The 18,343-nt window shown below is 43.4% G+C and overlaps 1 protein-coding gene across 4 annotated transcripts in view; it reads right to left on the bottom strand.

Annotated features, from left to right (window-relative positions):
• Nucleotides 1–18,343, bottom strand: part of RALA (RAS like proto-oncogene A) — a 77,519-nt gene that overhangs the window by 40,429 nt on the left and 18,747 nt on the right. The window contains exons 2-3 of one of the 4 annotated variants that reach the window (XM_033930249.1): nucleotides 12,660–12,783; nucleotides 2,641–2,766 (exon numbers count right to left, since the gene is read on the bottom strand). The exons of 1 other annotated variant lie outside the window; for it this stretch is intronic. The gene's annotated coding sequence lies outside the window, so the exon portion shown is untranslated. Of the gene's footprint in view, nucleotides 1–2,631; nucleotides 2,767–12,659; nucleotides 12,784–18,343 lie in introns of all 4 variants that reach the window. 2 more of the 4 variants (XM_033930248.1, XM_033930247.1) reach the window with 2 other exon arrangements.

Raw genomic sequence — 18,343 nt, 5'->3', positions numbered from 1 at the left:
TTTCTCTTCTTTCTTTCTTTCTGTCTCCCTACTCCCCCTTCTTTCTGTCTCCCTGCCTGCTCCCAAGTCACTGCCGTCACCATTGGGAACAGGCCTCTAAACCACCACCGCCCCAAGCTCTCCCTGCTTCCCCACACAGAAGCGTTGGGCCGACCAGAATTCCTCTCCCAGACGTCATTTCTGGGTAGGGAAGTTGGTTGGCTCGGCGCTTCTGAGTCGGGAAGCAAATAGAATGTGAAGGCAACGCGATTGCGATCGACCTTTTGGGCACCCCTGGTATAGAGTATCAGTTAACATTATCCTTTTTGTCTCTTCGTAGACATATTTTCTTTTATATATAAGACAGGCAAAGTATGTCTGTTTTCATGTTTTCCAAAATACCACTTGTTTTTTCATTAATATATTACTGACCAAAAAATGTACAAGGGCCATGATATAATTGAGTTCACTTTTTGCTTCATCGGTCTCATTGGTCACTGTTTCAGTGGTTTATTTCTATGATGCACTTACTACAATTTTGGTATCACTATTTTTCACTTCTCAAGAGCTTTCATCACTACAATACTTTTTCTTCTCTGCAGATTAATGACCACTGTTTGTCCTGTCATATTTTTCATCATTTTGTTTCACCTCATATAACAACTTACCATTAATTTTTTGTCACGTGTGCACCATCACTTATTCTTGGTAATTTATCCAAATCTTTTATCTTTTTCCATCTTCTAGGACCCATTAGGACCCCCGAGGAAGGCAATTTTAATTTTGCCAAAACACGGCCTATGTCGAGTCATTTGAAATTTTAAACAACATTTGGCTTGTTTTTATTCTATGGGTCACTTGTGACTGTTTATATCCTTTGTGGATTGCTTTTTATGTTATTGGACGCTTTATTAAAACTACAAACTGGCACATCTAAATCTTCTGTTTCAACTATTTTTGTTGTTTTCTGCAATCTTTATGACATAAACCTTTTTCCACCTTGTAAATATTTTGTTGGGCTTTTCTGGAGTACAGTTCTGGTGCAAAGCAACTTTAATGCAGTAGCAGACCCTGGCTTGGATAGAACTGGAGTTCTTTGCCCAGGAGCCAACCCTTGTCAAAGGAGGGGAGTGGCACTTACTTTGCCCAAGCTTAGGTTTAACAGAAATTTGGCAAGTGTTGCATCCTGGAGAGTAAACCTACTCACAGAGTTGATTGGATTATATTATCTTTAAATTACAGAATGCGGTCAGGTGATACATAGTAACATAGTAGATGATGGCAAAATAAAGACCTGATTGGTCTATCCAGTCTGCCCACCTGATTCAATTTAATTTAAAAAAAAAAAAATTTCTTCTTAGCTATTTCTGGCCAAGAATACAAAGTTCTACTTGGTACTGTGCTTGGGCTCCAACTGCTGAAGTCTTTGTCAAAGCTCACTCCAGTCCATCCACCCCCTCCCAGCCATTGAAGCCCTTCCCCAGCACCCATCCTCAACCAAAAGGCCACATACTAGACACATACCGCGCAAGTCTGCCCAATACTGGCCTTAGTTCTTCAATATTTACTATTATTTTCTGATTCTAGATCCTCTGTGTTCATCCCACACTTCTTTGAACTCCAGAACCGTTTTCCCTCTCCATCACCTCTCTCGGGAGCACATTCCAGGCATCCATCTCTGTAAAGTAGAATTTCCTAACATTGCTTTTGAATCTACCACCCTTCAACCTCAAATTATGTCCTCTGGTTTTACCATTTTCCTTTCTCTGGAAAAGATTTTGTTCTACGTTAATACCTTTCAAGTATTTGAATGTCTGAATTATATTTCCCCTGTCCCTCCTTTCTTCTAGGGTATACATATTCAGGGCTTCCAGTCTCTCCTCATATGTTTTCTGGCTCAAACTTCCCATCATTTTAATTGCCCTCCTCTGGACCGCTTCAAATCTTTTTACATCCTTCACCAGAAATGGTCTCCAAAACTGAACACAATGCTTCAAGTGGGACCTCACCAACGACCTGTATAAGGGCATCAACATCTTCTTTCTTCTACTGGTTATGCCTCTCTTTATACCGCCCAGCATCCTTCTGGCAGCAGACACCACCTTGTCACACTGTTTTTTCGCCTTTAGATCTTCAGACACTATCACCCTAAGGTCCCTCTCCCCATCCATGCATATCATCCTCTCACCTCTCAGCATATACGGTTCCTTCCTTCCTTCTATTAACATAATACATTGTGGTATCTAAGACTACATGACTGTCAAAATAATAATTCATCTTAGCCAATATGACTAACCACCTTTATGGCAGCTGCCTAGGGGAATTTAGGAATGAAAACTTTCATAAGTTTTTGAATGATACATGGGAGGAGTTCAGCATTGTTAAACCAACAACACAATGTTACCTCAGGGTTAGTTTTAGAACACAGGGAAGCAGTGTTAAAAGGTAAAAATTTCATATTTGAAATTTTCCTTTAAGTGTATGAATCATCTGATTCTAGTACTAAAAACGCCAATAAAAAATGCTCAACAAGAGTTTACATACAATATGACTAAAGATAATAAAGTCACAATATACTTGCAGGACATAAGATAATAAAGAATAAAATATTCAATTGCAGGGTAATTTAAATGAGTTGTTGCATCAACATACATTTAATACCTTATAGAGAGGCCGTCACCATTTCTTTCAATAGGATTATAAAATAGGCATCTGTCTTGTAAACTGATACATATGACTGCTGGATCTAGATTTATCCCCGTATTGAGTGATGCACAGGGTGACCATCTAAAAAAAAAAAAAAAAAGAAAAGACATATATTTGTCATGTGTTCCATGACTATTATAAAACATTGTATACAGCATAAACATCTGGGACACTGAGGCCCTGATTCTCTAAAAGTGCGTCCCGATTTTAGGCAGCTGTAGCGTCCTACAGCTGTCTAATCAGCCAATCGGGATGCACGTTTTTTTTAAAAAAAATGCTCCCCAGGCAGGGCCGCCTATATTGAAGGCGAGGCCCGCAAGACACCTAGGCCCTGATTCTGTATAGGACGCCCGGGAGAGGCGTCCTATTCAGAATCGGCCTAAACTAAACCCCGATTCTGTAACCGGCGTCCATGTTACAGACGCGGGTTAGAGAATCGGGTTAGATTAGACACGGCCCGCTACACTTATTGCGGCAAGGGATCTCTCTGCCGCTATAAGTTTATAGCGGGCCGTGGCCCCCTGACCGATCACTGGCAGGAGGGTGCCCAAACCCTCCTGCCCGAAGACGCACCCCCCTCCCCGACACAACCGACCGCCCCCCCCGACAATATTCGGTCGCTGGCAGGAGGGTGCCCAATCCCTCCTGCCCGAAGATGCCACCCCCCCCCGGCGCTAACAACCCCCACTCCCCCAAAACCTGTTCTTACAGATGGGTCTTGCACGTCGAGCAAGCAGGCAAGCCTCGTCGAAATGAGGCTGGCCCCGCCCCTTCCAGCCATCCCGCCGAAGCCTAAGGCCTGATTGGACCCAGGCTCTAGAAGCCTGGACCAAATCAGGCCCTTAGGAATAGCGGGTCCACCCATTCCCTACTAAGTCATAAGGTCTGATTGGCCAATCAGGCCTTAGATTAAGTGGGGATGGGCGGACCCGCTATGCCTAAGGCCTGATTGGTACCAGGCTTTCTAGAGCCTGGGCCAATCAGGCCCTTAGGCTTCGGCGGGATGGGCCGGGAAAGGGGCGGGCCCGCCTCATTTCGACGAGGCGTGCCTGCTTGTTCGACGTGCAAAGAACCCATCTGTAAGAACAGGTTTGGTGGAAGTGGGGTTGTTAGCGCCGGGGGGGTGCGTCATTCGGGCAGGAGGGATTGGGCACCCTCCTGCCAGCGACCGATATTTGATCGGGGGGGGGGGGGATCGGTAATGTCGGGGGGGGGGGCGGTCGGTAGTGTCGGGGGGGGAGCGGTCGGTAGTGTCGGGGGGGGGGGGTGCGTCTTCGGGCAGGAGGGTTGGGCACCCTCCTGCCAGTGATCGATCAGGGCCACGGCCCGCTATACTTATAGTGGCAGAGAGATCCCTTGCCGCGATAAGTATAGCGGCCGCGTCTACTTACAATGTAGACCAGCAATTTGCTGGCCTACATTTTTAAGCTTCTCATCTACTAGGGAGACGCGTAGGGCCGCCTAGGTTCAGCCTAAGGCCCGCCTAAGGCCCTTAGACGAGCTTAGGCATCTTGCGGGTCTCCCTAGGCTCCCGGAGGCGCCTTCAGGCCTGCCTGGAGAGCATTTTTTTTTTTAAAGCGTACATCCCGATTGGCTGATTAGACAGCTGTAGGACGTCTACAGCTGCCTAAAATCGGGACGCACTTTTAGAGAATCAGGGCCTGATTGTATATCCTTTTTTTTTTTTTTTTGCTAATCATGACTTGCCCAATTTGACATTGGAAGACTTGGATACTTTTAATAACCATTTAAATCCAGGAAAGCTGCAGTATGCTATTCAGTGAATAATAAGATTTTGGGATAGAGTAATACAAATCCTACTTGCAGTGTATGAAGAGACCTTTGAGAAAAGGTATGTCCTCACTTCCATGTGCTCATATAAGGCTTATCTTGCTTCTTATGTGTAGAGACTGTAGTGTACTGCTGGGAGATGGCCTCGCTCTATGTGCAGACCGAGGCCATCCCCCAGCAGTACACTACAGTCTCTACACAGACAGAGGAGATGGGCCAGCTAGACGGAGACATCTTACAGGAACTGAGGAGCCTAAGGGAGGAGGTGAAGCGCTTGAGAAGCATCAGAGAGGATGAGGCTTTCATCGACGGAGTCATCCAGGAGCTGTCCCAAATCACCGAGCAGGCACATGACAAGTCCATCCTCGTGACACCCAAACCTTCAGCTTTGAAACCAACGATTGGGGTACAGGAAATGGCTGGAGACGCCGACTCCTGGCAGCTGGTAACCTCCTCCACAGGCAAGCACAGCTTCTCTTTCTCTCAAACAGAGCATTTTTACATCAACCCCACAAATCACCCTGAGGAACAGATTCCAGATCTTATAGGAAGAGACTGCCGACAAGGTACAGGAAGATGTCCAACAAATGGCTCCAGTTCCGGGGACAACTGATCGGCTCCCCCCGAAGAAGCGCAGAGTGGTAGTCATTGGGGACTCCATGCTGAGGGGTACCGAGGGACCAATATGCAGACCAGATATGCAATCGAGGGAGGTTTGCTGTCTGCCTGGAGCCAGAATCCGAGATGTCACCACCTGTCTAGATAGACTTCTCAAACCCCAGGACCACTTCCCCATGCTTCTCATCCACGTCGGAACGAAAGACACTGCCAGGAACACCCCGGAAAACATACCCAAAGACTTTGGAGCCCTGGGTGAGAAGCTGAGGCGGATGGGAGTGCAGGTGGTCTTCTCCTCTATCCTCCCAGTAAGAGGCAAGGGTAGAGCCAGGGAGGAGCGTATCCAGAGGACTAACGAGTGACTACACGGATGGTGCAAATTAGATGAACTTCAGATTCCTAAACCACGGAGAGGCACTGCAGGGACCAGACGGACTCCACCTGACCAGAAGAGGCAAGAATGTCTTCGGACATCGACTAGCCCACCTACTTCGTAGGGCTTTAAACTAGGTAAGTTGGGGGAGGGTCCCCACTCACATACTAGTGCAGTAAGCAACTATCCAGAGGAGGTGAGTTGCAATTACACTACTGAGTCCGAGGTAATTGCATACACTGAAAACAATACTTTAGGAGTCACACCAACTCAGGCGGGAAACTCTACACAGGGACTTAGCAAACATAAGGTATGGAGGGCTATGTATGTTAATGCACACAGTTTGGGCAATAAAATTCTGGATTTAGAGACAGAAATAACGAACGCTGACCTAGACGTAGTGGCAATATCCGAGACTTGGTTCACGGACTCACATGGGTGGGATATGGTTATACCGGGTTACAACTTACTTCGTCGAGACAGGGAGGGCAAGTTAGGAGGAGGGGTAGCACTATACACTAAAGAAGACATCAAAACTACCAGAATCACAGATGTCAAGTACACCAGGGAATCCCTCTGGGTAAACCTGGCAAGAGGAAACGAAAAATGCCTGTATCTTGGTGTGATATACAGACCTCCAAGACAACAGGAAGACGAGGATATGGAATTAATCGAAGACATAGAGAACATCACTTTGTGTGGGGACACAGTATTGTTAGGGGACTTCAATATGCCCGATGCAGAATGGAACACACTTGCCACAACAACCAGCGGCAGCAGGTTATTAATCTCCATAAAGGGAGCATGACTCAAACAATTGGTATTGGAGCCCACTAGGGACCAGGCAATACTGGACCTGGTACTCACCAATGGAGAAAGCGTATCGGAAGTTTTGGTAGGTGATACGCTGGCCTCCAGCGACCACAACATGGTATGGTTCAACCTCAGGAAAGGTTTCACTAGATCAAACACAACAACAAAGGTCCTCAACTTTCGGGGCACTGACTTCAAACAAATGGGAGATTTCGTCCATCGGGCACTGCAAGACCAAGTAGAAACAGATAATGTAGAGCCTATGTGGTCAACCCTGAAATCTACCCTACATAAAGCAACAAAACGGTATATAAAAACAGTAAGCAAACGACAGAGAAATAATAGACCCCAGTGGTTCACTACAGAAATATTGGACTTTGTTAAAATAAAGAAAAAAGCATTTATTTCCTACAAACAATCAGGAAAGGGAGAGGCAAAAGAAGACTATCTGGCCAGGTCTAAAGCTGTCAAAATGGCAGTCAGAGAGGCCAAGCTTCGAATAGAAGAGAATCTAGCAAAGGACATTAAGAAGGGGGATAAATCCTTCTTCAGGTACATCAGTGATAGAAAAAGAAATACAGATGGGATACAACGCCTTAGGAAAGCATCTCACTGGCTGCATCGAGGCGGAGGAAGATATCTTCTTTTTCAAGGGTCCCACGGCAACAAGAGGGCATCTGTGGAAAATCAGGGGCGGGAAACTGCGAGGTGACACCAGGAAATTATTTTTCACTGAAAGGGTGGTTGATCGCTGGAATAGTCTTCCACTGCAGGTGATTGAGGCCAGCAGCGTGCCTGATTTTAAGGCTAAATGGGATCGACACATGGGATCTATTCACAGGGCAAAGGTAGGGGAGGGTCATTAGGGTGGGCAGACTAGATGGGCCGTGGCCCTTATCTGCCGTCTATTTCTATGTTTCTATGTTACTAAATGAATACTTCTGTTCAGTCTTTACCTGTGAGGCGCCGGGGTCTGATCCACAGTTGCAAGCAAGGGAAAGGTTGGAAGACCCGTTTTGGAATTTCGAGTTTACACCCAGCAGCGTCTACTGCGAACTATCAAGACTCAAAGTGAACAAAGCCATGGGACCGGACAATCTACACCCCAGGGTGATTATAGAGTTGTATGATGTCCTGGCAGAGCCGTTATCCATGCTCTTCAATCTTTCCCCGAGTACGAGAAGAGTCCCCTTGAACTGGAAAACAGCTAATGTCATCCCACTCCACAAAAAGAGCTGCAGGACAGAGGCTGCGAATTACAGACCGGTGAGTAAGCTCATGGAAACACTAATCAAGCATAAATTAGATACGATCCTGGATGAGGAGAATCTACGGGACCCCCGCCAGCATGGATTTACCAAGGGAAGGTCCTGACAATCCAATCTAATTAGGTTCTTTGACTGGGTAACAAGAAAGCTGGATGCAGGGGAGTCCCTAGACGTCATGTACTTGGACTTCAGTAAGGCTTTTGATAGCGTCCCACACCGCCAGTTATTGAGCAAGATGAAATCGATGGGATTGGGAGAAACATTAACTGCATGGGTCAAGGATTGGCTAAACGGTAGACTTCAGAGAGTAGAGGTAAACGGTACCCTTTCCAAAACGTCAGAGGTGACCAGTGGAGTGCCGCAGGGCTCGGTCTTGGGCCCGATCCTGTTCAAAATATTCGTAGGAGACCTGACTCAGGGGCTTCAAGGTAAAATCACATTATTCGCTGATAACGCCAAACTATGCAACAAGTAAGTAAGAGCACTTTGCCCGACAGTATGACGCAGGACCTACTTCTATTGGAACATTGGTCCTCGACTTGGCAGCTAAGCTTCAATGCAAAAAATGTAAGGTAATGCACCTTGGCAGCAGAAATCCATGCAGAACTTACACACTAAATAGTGAGACCTTAGCTAGGACTAAGGCAGAACTTGACTTAGGGGTGATCATTAGCGAAGACATGAAAACTGCCAATCAAGTGGAGAAGGCTTCATCAAAGGCAAGACAAATGATAGGTTGTATCCGTAGGAGTTTCGTCAGCCGGAAGCCCGAAGTCATAATGCTGTTGTACAGATCCATGGTGAGACCTCATCTGGAATAGTGTGTACAATTCTGGAGACCACATTACTACAAAGATGTGCTGAGAGTTGAGTCAGTTCAACGAATGGCCACCAGGATGGTCTCGGGGCTCAAAGATCTCAAAGAGGAAAGGCTGAACAGATTGCAGCTATACTCACTCGAGAAACGGAGAGAGAGAGAGGAGACATGATTGAAACGTTTAAATATATCACGGGCCGCATCGAGGTGGAAGATGATATCTTCTTTCTTAAAGGTCCATCAGCCACAAGAGGGCACCCGCTGAAAATCAGGGGTGGGAAATTTCATGGCGACACCAGGAAGTTTTTCTTCACCGAAAGGGTGGTCGATCATTGGAATTAACTTCCACTTCAGGTGATTGAGGCCAGCAGCGTGCCAGATTTTAAAAGGAAATGGGATACACATGTGGGATCTCTAGGGGGGTAAAATCAAGGGGGTGGGTCATTAGAGTGGGCTGACTTGATGGGCTATGGCCCTTTTCTGCCGTCATCTTCTATGTTTCTATGTTTCTATTCCAAATGTCCACACTCAACTTCCTCCAAATTGAACAAAATTTGATGATGTTCCCTAGGGTTTCAAACAAAACCATGCAAAATATTTTGGTTGGACTTCTATTGGTTTGAGATTAACAAGCAGCTGAGTGGAGGTTACCTTCAGAGTGCCACAGTCCGCATAACACAAAACAGCCACTTTGTCCAGGTTCTGCAGACCAACAAAACCTGTTAGGGAACTGAAAATTTTTTGGATTAGTACAACCCTTTCAAAGTTTGGAACCTAACATGACCTTGCCTCCACAGAAAACTATGTGAAAAATGTTACAATAAGAAATTTAAGGCCTGCTTTGACTATTCATTGCTCCTGACCTATACTTTGATTCAGGCCATAACTGGACCAATAGTCATGACCCAGGATTTACACTAGGAGGCTTTTCAGGCAACTGGAAGTAAAGATATGACAAGATGTGATATCTTTTTTATTAAAATTTTCACCAGTTTTGGGTGCAAATATCTCTATTGTGTAGTTTTCTATTTTTGTCATTTGAAAGAGCATCTTCTTTGTTACAAAAGTCACCCCGTTTCATCTTGGACCCGACCTTGCATTGGTCAGAATTAAGGTCCCAAAGACGTGCATCATTTGCATGCGCAGATACACCATGTTATACAGAGCCATCTTTGTCACTCTACTGTGTAACAATGCAAATGAGCTAGAGATGTGTCATTTTGAAAAACAGCTAAGCTTCTTGTGTTTACCATGCTTTTAACTTATGATACTATCTTGCTTTGTCAGGTACTTTATAAATGACCCCTCAAAATTGACGTTAAGTTGTGCTGTGGTGTTTACTGCATGCAAGCCTAGACATGCAAAAGTATCACCTTGGCAAGAAACTGTGGTGTCATATGGAAAATGTTTGTTATATTAGCAATGTGCTGAGGCAGAGATTTTGGGATTATACCCTACCTGGACACCATTGTGCCCTTTATAGTACAATGGCAGTGGTCTCAAACTCAAACCCTTTGCAGGGCCACATTTTGGATTTGTAGGTGCTTGGAGGGCCTCAGAAAAAATACTTAATATCTTATTAAAGAAATGACAATTTTGCATGAGGTAAAGCTCTTTATAGTTTATCAATCTTTCCTTTTAGCTAAATCTTAATAATAATATTGTCATTTATAGCTAAAGAGACTTATGATCAAAGAAACTGTTTTATTTTACTTTTGTGATTATGATAAACATACCGAGGGCCTCAAAATACTGGTGGGCCGCATGTTTGAGACCACTGTACAATGGCTACCTTGATGGACAAGTCCTGGCTTATCCTGATGTTTTATTTATCTTGGTAAAACTATGATTTAGGCATCCTATTTCCATCTGTTCCTTTCTACAAAAAGAAATGAAAGAAAATCAAAAGGAGGATCATGTCATCATTGTGATGGACTTTGATGAGCATTATCCCTTTATTCAGTGTCTCTCAAACTGTGTGCCCCAAAGAGACTGTGGGTGTGCCACGAAAGATTCCAGAATTTTACTTTCTTTTTAAAGATTCCTTTCGTAAGTATACACTAGAATGACATGTACATCGCATACACAAGATTATGAGCATCTGTGTGTGTACGGTTACAACTGTGCCAAAACAGAAGACCAAAATCCTCTGCTGTAGTTATCCTAACTTGAGCAACAAAGCAATCAAGGCTTTGTTACCATTTGGATCTTATCTTTGCAAACTTGGATTTTCAGCTCTAACAGAAATTAAATTTTTAAAAAAGAGGAAGACTGTAGATGGTGCATGATGAAATGCGTGATTGCTTGTCAATTATTGAGCCGTATTTTGAGTTAATTTACACTCAAAAACAAGCACATCCATCACATTGATTAGCAGTTCTATTCTATCTAGTTTCACCACTGTTACAATTACCCATATATAGCTTAATAATTTTAAATAAATAACTCAAATTAGCCTCCCCTTTTACAAAAACGCAGAAGAGGTTTTTAGCGGTAGCCGGTGGGCTGAATGCTCTGCACTGCTCCAACAGTCATAGTATTTCTATGAGCATCGGAGCAGTGCAGAGCTGCTCCAACAGTCATAGTATTTCTATGAGCATCGGAGCAGTGCAGAGCATTCAATATGCTGGCCAGCACTAAAAACCTCTTCCGTGCTTTTGTAAAAGGGGGGGGGGAGCTCAATTTTTTGTTGGTTTTGCAATTTTATAATTTCAATTCTAATGTGCCGTGAAAAACATTTGCTTCGTTTAGTGTTCCAGAGCTAAAAAAAAGTTTGAGACACTGCCTTTATTGTTCTGGATGCAGTGCAGGGGTTTCATTGGGAAAACAGTCGGGCAACATTCCACCCTTTTGTTGTTTACTGCAACCCTACCAACCAGTATTTCTGTACATACATGATCAATAACTGCTTGCACCATGATACAATAGCTGTGAATATGTTTTTGAGAAAGCTCATTGAGCATTTGAAGGACATTTTACCTGCTTTAGCGATGGTTCTGCTGCTCAATATAAAACTTCAAAAATTTCATTAATCTTTGCAGTCATAATAATGGCTTTCATGTCACAGCTGAATTGAACTTTTTTTGCCACCAGCCAAGGAAAATCACCCTATGATGGGATTGGAGGAATCCATAAAACATTTCAAGCCCACTAGAATATAAACCGGAGGGTTTATATTCTACCATTACTCCCTTTGCCTTCCTTGTGGTTCCCCACCATCCTCTCCTCCTGCCCCCTGGTAATCTTTTCCTTCCATCGCTGTAACCCCCTCCATCAAACCCACAGATTTCAGCACTTACTCATGTCCCTACACCCATCCTCACCAGCTGGCAGCTAGTGTTCCCTCCCTCACAAGAGTAAACCCCTCCTGGCCTACTGCGATTTCCTGGTGGTCTAGCAGGGTGTTGGGGCAGGAGTGATTCCCACTCGTTCCTGTCCATTCTTTCTCTACAGCAAAAATGGCCTCCGAGACTTCCAGCAGTTCAGCTTCATAAAATTGCCACTGGAAGTCCTGGCAGGCACTTTTGCTGCACAGAAAGAATGAGTAAGTGAATCTGCTGGTATCCATGCATGCACGTTTTTGGGATCTTAATTCTGACCAAAGCAAGGCCGGGTCTAAAATGAAACAGGGTGACTTTTGTAGCAAAATAGATGCTCTTTCAAATGACACAAAAAAGAAAGAAAAAAAAATTTAAAAACTACACAATAGAAAATATTTGCAACCAAAAAACTGACATCACGTCTTTATGTCATTATATCTTTGCTTCTAGTTGGCTGCAAAGCTTCTTAGACTAATCCTAGACATACATCATGGGCCATGACTACTGGTTCAGTTATGGCCTGAATCAAAGTATAGATCAGGAGCAATGAATAATCAAAGCAGGCCTTAAATTTCTTATTGTAACATTTTTCACATAGTTTGCTGGGAGGCAAGCTTATGGTCAATTCCAAATTTTGCACAGGAACTTAGTCCTAGGGGTTGCACTAATCCCAAAAAATGTCAGTCCCTCGATAGACTTTTATGGGCTGCAGAGCCTGGACGAAGTGGCTGTTTTGTGTTATGCAGTGCATGGAACTGTGACGGTCACCTCCATTCAGCTGCCTGTAAGTCTTGAACAAATAAAGATCTGGCTGAAAAATTTTGCACAATTTAGTTTGAGACCTTAGTGAATGTCCACACAAAGTTTTATTCAATTTGGAGGAGGCTGAGCGTGGACAATTTTCAAAATTGGTCCAATTAATGTGAAATGACCCACATGCAAAAATATTAACAAATAAAAGATTAGGTTCTTACCTTTGCTAATCTTCTTTTTTGTAAATCCACACTTTATTCCGGAACCAATCAGATCATATTAGATCAGGGCTCAGTGAGGGTTCTTTGTGGTTTTCCCAGAAAAGTAGCTCTATTTGCTGAGAATCTGTTGGTCATGTTCATAGACCCTCAAATCTCTAACACAAGCACTTAACATTATCAACACATTTGGATATTATTGCCAAAGGATGTGGTAACAGTGGTTAACAGATGGGTTTAAAAAAGTTTTGGACAAGTTCCTGGAGGAAAAGTCCATAGTTTATTATTGAGATAAGACATGGAGAAAGCCAATACTTGCCCTGGGATCAGTAGCATGGACTATAGCTATTTGAGATTTTGCTAGGTACTTGCGACCTTGAATGGCCACTGTGGAAACAGGATACTGGGCTAGATAGATCACTGATCTGACCTAGTGTGGCTATTCTTATATTATGTGCTTATGGATTAATGTCAATAAGTCTGGAGCTCTGAGCACTACTTTCTGTCAGCCCCTCCTGAGCCGTCCCTCTCAGACTCTTTGCGAGCTGCTTTAAGGGAGAAGAGCCACTCCCTGTCCTACCTGAGCCGTCCGTCCTGAGTCCTACCCGAACCGTCGGGAGCCTGCCTTCCCCGCACCGATACCAGCGGGCAGCAGGAGAAATCGGGAGCCCAGCAGAGAGTGAGAGCACAGCTCCGACCCTCCCCCGATCCAGCAGGGGAACACTTTAAAACAGCCACAGCGCCAACGGTGCACAGCTGTTCGGTGCGCCGATGAAGGCGCACGACAAAGGCGCATGCGCCTTAGTGAGCGCCTTTGTGAAACGCCCTTGTGAAACAACAGATTTGCTGCACCCACAAGACTGTAACTTCGCCAAGGCAACCAATTTGCGGTATGTCTAACGTATAAATGTATAATTGTATTTCTGACTCCGGCAAAGAGCCTTAAAGAACCCCCTTTACGGCAGATAACTTGCTATCTGACCTCTGTACAATTGTATAACCTGTGTATTCTGTAGAGTCTAGCTTGGTTTTCTATAACTCATAAGTAACCCTCTAGCTAGCTACTATACAATTGTATATTCCGATTATCTCAACAATATGGCGCTCCTTCACCATAGCCTGAGCATACTACTTCTCGCCTTATACCTAATCGGTTTAAGAAGCAAGACAACCGCCCTCCCTTACCTCCCCATCTACTACTCGACAGTACGTAGCTTCAAACCCAAACCCCCATTAGCCCATGATTACACAGACTCTAGCCCTTCAGAGATCCCAGTCCCGACAACATTCCTCAGACCTCCCAGACCATACATCAAAAAAGACCGAGCACTAAAAAACTTAGCTTCTTCCCACCCCTTCCCCAAAGTCCCATTATGCTACTCTAACCTCAGAGGATCCTACCTAAATATAAGATCTATGAGGAACAAATCCCAACTAATTTATGACTGGCTAACTGACAACAATCCTGACTTCATCCTACTAACGGAGACTTGGCTATTTTCGAATGAAGACATTATCATCCAAGAATGCCTCCCCCCTAACTTCAAAATCCTATCCTTAGCAAGAGAAAGAGGCAGGGGTGGAGGACTGGCGATAATCTTTAAAAACAACTTAAACTGCTCCATTCTAAGCTCTAATTCCTCCTCCAACTTGGAAATCTTATCTCTAAAGCTACATTCAGAACTTCTAGCAGATTCTCTAATAATCACTCTAGCCTAAATTTCCCCCCCAAAAATGGACCTCAGCCAAAGAAGAATTCCACGAGCTCCTCTTAACCAATTCTCTAACAGGGCCTTATTACCTTATGCGGAGATATAAACTTACACCTAGAGCTATCAGATCATTCAGAGACTACAGAATTTTGGTCCTTTCTAGCTTCACTAGGTTTCCCTAACCCACCCCCGGTAACAACTCACAAAAAAGGCCACCAACTGGATCTGGTATCGTTGTCCTCAATAAACTCAATAAATCCCACTATTCAATGGATATCAGAAACCTGGCCTGATTCTCTATGGTCTGATCACAAAATATGTAATTTCGAATTTGAATGGCAATGGAAAACAACCTCTGCCACAATGAAAGTTAAGAACAAACCCACACAATTCCACACCAGCAGAGGCAAGATCAACCCCATAGAATTCTGGTCTCACTACGATATTATTCACAACCAAGACGAGGATTTTAATCAATTCATGAGTTCCTGGATCTGCACCAGCACCCACATCCTAAACGAAATGGCCCCACTGAAAAAAAGAAGATTTAGACCTAGAAACCTAACAGGCTGGTTTGACCTAGAGCTCCTTGAGATAAAGAGAGAGTTAAGAAGGTTAGAAAGGAAATGGTCAAAATCAGGAACCCCAGAGACTAGAGTCGCCTGGCGCCAAATGCTAAAAAGCTACAAAAACATAACCAAAGAGAAGTAAAAAACCTTCTATGCCCACAAAATAGGTAACACCTCCTTAAACAGCAGCAAGCTGTTTAAACTAGTCAATGACCTGTACGATACTCACTCCTACACGAACCCAGTAGAAGAACTCACAGTTACAGCAGACGACCTAGCCGATTTTTTCAATTCAAAAATAAAAAAATTAAGACTTGCTTTATCAAGCCCTCAAGACTCCCACTGGGACTACATCTTCCCCCATGACCCAGATGCATCTAAAGCCGACATGAGTTGGTCCAACATCAAAGAGATTGACTGGCAAACATTCAATAAGCTCTACAACAAGTACGCCAAATCATACTGCAGACTAGACCCCTGCCCCCCAAATGTGATGAAAGCAGCCCCTATCAACTTCAAAGCCAAACTACTAGACTGGATCAACCTACAACTATCCATTGGCAAGTTTCCAGAGGACTTGGGTCAAATTGTAATAACTCCTATTAAAAAGAACACCAAAGAAACATCCAATAACATAGCCAATTTTAGACCTGTCGCAAACATCCCTCTTGCTGCTAAATTAATGGAAGGCCTGGTAAACGCTGAACTAAATACCTATCTAGACAAATTCTACCTTCTGCAGAACAATCAATCAGGTTTCAGACCCGGCTTCAGCACCGAAACAATTATGGCCTCACTCCTAAACCACCTACATTCCCTTCTCAATCAAGGCACCAGTGCAATGATTCTACAACTGGACCTAAGTTCTGCCTTCGACCTAGTAGATCACACCATCTTAATGAACTGTTTAGAATCCTTAGGCATCACAGAAAACGCTTACAACTGGTTCCAGGAATTCCTCGAGTTCAGATCCTATCAGGTATTCAAAGAAGACAAATTCTCCTTCAGCTGGAAAAACAACTGCGGGTTGCCCCAGGGCTCCCCGCTATCTCTGACCCTATTTAACATCTACCTTATCAAATTGGGACACCTGCTACAAAGCTAAAACTCAACTTTTACATCTACGCTGACGACATTACTGTAGTGCTACCACTAACCTGTCTGTCGTCAGACTTTATTAATCTCTTAACCAACACTCTAAAGCAAATAGAGCTTTGGATGACGGCCTTCAAACTAAAACTGAACACAGAAAAAACTAAATTTTTCCTGGCATCTCCCAATGAAAAGATAAAAGACAACATGATTCACGTGAATGGCCGTGATTACGAAATTGACCAAACTATAAAAACACTAGGAGTCACCCTTGACAAACACCTAACCCTGGAAAAGCATACAGATTTAATGTTCGAAAAAAGTATATCAGTCCTATGGAAGCTCCGCACAATTAAAAAATACTTCGATGATTCATCCTTTCGATTACTTGTACAATCATCCATCTTGAGTACGCTGGATTACTGCAACATTACATATCTGGGAGCTTATAAGAAGACACTTAACAAGCTGAGATTAATTCAGAATATTGCGGTCCGGCTCATCTTTGGTTTAAAAAAATGGGAACATATCACCCCATACTTCCAGATACTCCACTGGTTGCCGGTAGAATCCAGAATACTCTTCAAGTTTGCCTGCATCAGCTACAAAGCTATCTTTGGGATGCTACCAACTTACCTCGCCTCTCAATTCATCCTCAACAGCTCTAATAAGAGCTCTCGCAGAATAAATCTCTTTAATTACCCATCCCTGAAATCATGTCTTTACAAGAAGTTCTTAGACAGAATGTTATCATTCCAGGCAGCCAAACTGAACACATGGCTCGTAAAACCCAACGCCGACTTCAGAAAATCACTGAAGACCCGTCTCTTTAATAAATTCTAATTCCCAATTCTTGCCCAATCCCCCTCAGCTATCCTCATCTCAATCTCCAATTCTCTTGATTTTAGATTAACTCATCCTTCTTCCCATTTGTAAAGGTATTCCACCCAAATTGTTTTCCCCTGCACCCCAATCTCTGACTAGATACTTCCTTTTGATTCAAACCATCTTGGTTCTCTTCCATTTGCAATTTCTATCCCAGAAAGTACTTTTTCTGTTCCCCTTACATCTCATACACTCATTGTATGTATCTCGTTGTAAACATCTCTTACTTCTTGTTGTAAACATCTCTTACTCTCATTGTATGTAACTTGTTGTAAACCGCTTTGAACTTATGGTATAGCGGTATATAAGAAATAAAATTATTATTATTATTACATCAACCAGCTCACCTTTATCTACAAGTTTATTCATACCTTCAAAGAAGTCAAGCAGATTGGTGAGGCAAGATTTCCCTCAGCTGAATCCATGTTTGTCTATGTGTTCCACAACTTTATTTTTTTTTATAAATGTTTCCACCATTTTGCCCGGCACTGAAGTCAGGCTTACGGTCTGTAATTTCCCAGATCTCCTCTGGAAACCTTTTAAAAATTGGCATAACATTGGCCACACTCCAATCTTCAGGTACTACAGATGATTTTAGTGTCAGGTTACAGATCACTAACAGCTGGTCATGTTTGAGTTCTTTTAGTACCCTGGACTTTTTAACTTGTCGATGCATTTCAGTTGTTTGGATAGACTTTAGAGAGCTACTCCTCCACCTTTTTGACCATCTCTGTCCTTCCTAAAAAGATTACAGCCCAGTATGATAGACCGAGCGTTTGTGATCATTGCTTTCCAGCTACTTTTCAGTGGCAATTTCATTTTTTGTCTAGCTTTTTTGTTGTTGTTATACAAGCACATACAACAGAATCTGTGAACATTGCTCCACCCATCAAGACTTAGGCTAACAAGTGAGGTAATTAAATTTGCAGATGACACTAAACTGTTCAAAGTTGTTAAAATGCATGCAGATTGTGAAAAATTGTAGGCAGGAAAATGGAAGACTGGGCATCCAAGTGGCAGATGAAATTTAATGTGGACAAAGCAAAGTGATGCACTTTGGGAAGAATAACCCAAAACACAGTTACTAGGATACTAGGGTCCACCTTGGGGGTTAGCGCCCAAGAAAAAGATCTGGGTGTCAGACAATATGATGAAATCTTCTACCCAATGTGCGGTGGTGACCAAAAATGCAAACAAGATGTTAGGAATTATTGAAAAAAAAAAAAAAAAAAGGATGGTTAACAAGACTAAGAATGTTATAATGCCTCTATCGCTCCATGGTATGACCTGGAGTACTGCATTCAATTCTGGCTCACTTTATCTCAAGAAAGGTATAGCAGTACTAGAAAAGGCTCAAGAAGAGTGACCAAGATGATAAAGGAGATGGAACGCCTCTCGTATGAGGAGAGACTAAAAAGATTAGGGCTCT

The sequence above is a fragment of the Geotrypetes seraphini genome, chromosome 2 (genome assembly GCF_902459505.1).
Source record: "Geotrypetes seraphini chromosome 2, aGeoSer1.1, whole genome shotgun sequence".
NCBI lineage: Eukaryota > Metazoa > Chordata > Amphibia > Gymnophiona > Dermophiidae > Geotrypetes > Geotrypetes seraphini.
The sequence above is the reverse complement of the archived record's forward strand: the minus strand, read 5'-3'. Positions and strand labels throughout refer to the sequence as shown.